Here is a 3,733-nt window from a genome sequence, read left to right as displayed (position 1 = left end):
GACCAACTACTTGAACACATGAGCCTGTGGGGGGGAGAGTGCATAATCAAAGGGGATATTTTGTTTCCAACATCCCCCTCCCTTTTCCCCACAACGCCCTTCCATAATGATGTGCTGCCTGACTACGTGTTCAGAAAAAGTAAAGGCTCTGAAACCATAAGCCAAAATAAAAACATTTCCTCTTTTTAAGTTGTTCACTTCAGGTATTTTGTTATAGCAGTGGAACGCTGGCTAAGGCAGAGCCAAGTGTAGGTTTGCTCTAAAACTAGAAACGCAAACAAAAATAATCTGACTGAAGACCCACCACACTGCAGCATCCAACCTGCCAGCACTTCCTGCTTCAACCATGGTCACCTCTGCATGTTTTTAGTATTTTATTCATTCTTTGCTAATTTCCTACATGTATACAATGTATTTTTATCATATCAACTCCCATCCCTCCCAACTCCTTCCAGAACAGCCCCCCCCGCCATACTCGCCTCCCAACTCCATACTCCATATCATCTTTCCTAGCCCAGTGTTCTAGTTTGATTCTCCATTGCTGTGATCAAATACTCTGACCATGAGGCTGGAGAGATGGCTCAGAGGTTAAGATCACTGGTTGGTCTTGCAGAAGACCCGGGTTCGAATCCCAGCACCCACATGGCCGCTAACAACTGTCCATAACTCCATCTCAGGGGATCCGACAGCCTCTTCTGACCTCTGTGGGCATTGCAAAACATGGGTGCACTTACCTACATGCAGGCAGTACACACATACACATAAAATAAAAATAATAAAATTAAAAAAAAATACTCTGACCACTACCAACTTGGGGAGGAAAGGGTTTATTTGTCTTACATCTCCCAGGTCACAGTTCATCCGGGAGCCCAAGGTAGGAACTCAGGGCAGGAACCTGGAGGCAGGAGCTGGAGCACAGGCTATGGAGGAACTCTGCTTACTGGCTTGCTCCCCTGACCCATGCTCAGCCTGCCTTCTTATGCAACACAGGCCCACCTGCCCAGGGGTGGCAGCACCCACAGTGGGCTGGGCCCTCCCACATCACTCAACAATCAAGAAGATGCCTCACAGACATGGCCACAGGCCAGTCCAATAGAGGCAATTCCCCAACTGAGGCTCCCTCAACCCAGGTGTGTCAAGTTGACACTAAAGCTATCCAGCACACCCTCACTGAGTACAATCAGTGCTGCCCTGTGTGCACAGGTGTGTGTACAAGTTACCTTTTGTTGCTGTGATAAAACACACGACCAAAGCATCTTAGGGAAGAGACTGTTCTAGCTCACACATCCACAGAGAGAGCCAGTAATGGCAGCTAATGCAGTCAGAGCAGGAAGCTGTGACATCATATCTGCAACCCCAAACACAAAACAGAGCAAACTGCAAGTGGCCGTGGCTATGAACGCTCAAAGCAGTCCCCGGGGACACACTCCCTCCAGCAAGTCCACACTTCCTGAACCACCAATTGGGGATCAAGTGTTCAAATACCTGAGCGTATGGGGCATATTTCTCATTCAAACCAGTCACAGTGTGGGCCCACCCACTGGAGCACGGGCGACCTGCCCCTGAAGAAAACGGATTCTCTACCCCAGCAGCCTTTCACTGCCAAAGCTCTTTAGGGATGGAGTTTCATGAGCCCCTCCCATATCTATGCTGGAATTTTGATGAGCTTGATCTCTTTTTTAAAATATCGTTTATTAATTCCTTGAGAATTCCATTTGTACGATGTGTTTGGATCACTTCTTTGAACTGAAAAACACAGGTTAGTGAAGCGTGCCTCATGGTGCATCTGCGAAGGCGGGTCCAGCCTGGTCCACTCCTGAGGACTCTGACCTACTAAATGGAAGAAGCCCTCAGTGGACTCAAAATGTATATAGAATTTGAGGGATGGTGGAATTGGGAGGGGTCAGGGCCTGGTTGGAGGTCACTGGGGGTGTGCCCTTGGGAGCCAGATCTTGCCCTGGTGCCTTCCTGGTACGGTTCCCTCTCTTCCTGTCTGCCATGATGTGCCCTGCCTCACCTTGAACAGCTGAACCATCTGAAACCAGGAGCAAAACAGGCCTTTCCATCCTTTCAGGCTGCCAATGTCAGACGTTCTGCCAAGGCCATGGGAGAAGTGACTAACGGCAGGCAGGCCACAGGCCCCGACATGTGGCCACCAACAGCACAATTCTGACTGTGGGCTGCATGCTAAACATCCTCAGCAGGGAGGTGGGTGAAGGAATGAGGACCTGAGGTGAGAGCAAGAGGGGAGGGACCATTCTCAGAGAGGTGGGCCAGGTGGCAGATCGGCACACGATGCAGCTTTATCCACAGGAAGTATGGAGCTCGCCCGGGGAGATACCCACATGACCAAGCCGCCCTCCACCCATTATTTGCTGCAGGCTCCCCACTGTGCCTGGGCCTGTTCTGGACCTGCTCAGTCCCTCCTCTAAGGCCCAGCTCAGCGGTCAGACCCCTGCCATCCTGGGAACCACTCTCCTCAAAGCTTCCAGAACCCTGGGAACTGTTCACTTCCTCTGGGCACTGGGACTCCTCCTAGGGCAATGTGAGCTCCACTGTAAGGAAGCTGGAAGCCTCACACCTCTCCCCTCCCCAGTCCTGCCGCGCCCCCTCACAGAAGCTCAGACACACTGACCATGCCTAGCAATAGAGATGCCGAGGAAAGAGAGAGAGCGGTCCGACGTAGCCCTTCTGTGAAGGGTGGTCCTCACCAGTGCCCCACTCCTCCACCCTGTGCTCTGCTTGTCCCTGTCACTGTCTCTTTCTAAAACGCATCACCTCAAGGTAAAAAAGAAACTCACACAATGCCTTTGAACAACTATCTGGCTGAGAATGAAGAGTTAATTTTTCAAAGCCCAGCGCAAGGCTGATGGGAGAGAGACGTGCTCTGGGAGCACAGCACAGTCTCCAAGGTCAAAGTCAGAGTTGGTCATTAAAGAAAGAATTAATCTTGGTGCCGCAGCTTGACATCTTGTGGTGCATCAGGAAACTTCTAAAGAGCTATAATTGTGCAATCCAATACCGGGCAAGAAGTTGTTTCGGTTCCTGAATCCGCCCTTGGCCGATTCCGGATATTTTTATCACTAACCAAATCCTGGGGCAGCAGAGTTGTGATACCTGTGCTCATATCTAGACCCTGGAGCTCATCTCTGACCCTGCAGAAACAGCCTTTGCTAGTGGAGCCCAGCTCTTGAAGGTGGGGATCCGTCAAGCAGAGGCAGGAGGACAATTTGCAGTTGACAGGAAAAGAGCTGGCATGGTCCCCAAGGACAGCCTCAGACTCAGGCCGACTCGGATGGGCATATGCAGAAGGGCCAGAAACCCTCAGAGGAACCCAGCTCCCAGCCCGCTTCGTCCTTGACCCTTCCCACAACACCACCACTGCTGTTCCCTTGGGCCTCAGTCTTCCGATCTGTGGGTCAGACATAAGCACACCTGCTTCCCGGCTTGTTCTGTCTTGCTCTGAAGTACTCAGTGGGCAGAGATCTCACAGGCAGTGATGTCATCACCAGCACTTTAGGTCTTCAGGTAGGATGACATCCACCCCAACCTTGCCACACCTGAGGCCGTGCACCTCCATCCATTGGTTCACCAGCACAGGGCACCCCATCATTCCAAACCTGTGGCCCCATATGGGACCCACAAATTTGCTTCTGAAGTGACCGCTTGGGCCCTGGTTGTGCAGAATACCTTGCCCAGGACACCCAGGCTTTGTTAATCCAAGTCCCTAGGC

The sequence above is a fragment of the Nannospalax galili genome, unplaced genomic scaffold, assembly GCF_000622305.1.
Source record: "Nannospalax galili isolate Female #2095 unplaced genomic scaffold, S.galili_v1.0 scaffold302, whole genome shotgun sequence".
In the NCBI taxonomy this organism is placed as follows: Eukaryota; Metazoa; Chordata; class Mammalia; order Rodentia; family Spalacidae; genus Nannospalax; species Nannospalax galili.
This window is presented reverse-complemented; position numbering follows the sequence as displayed.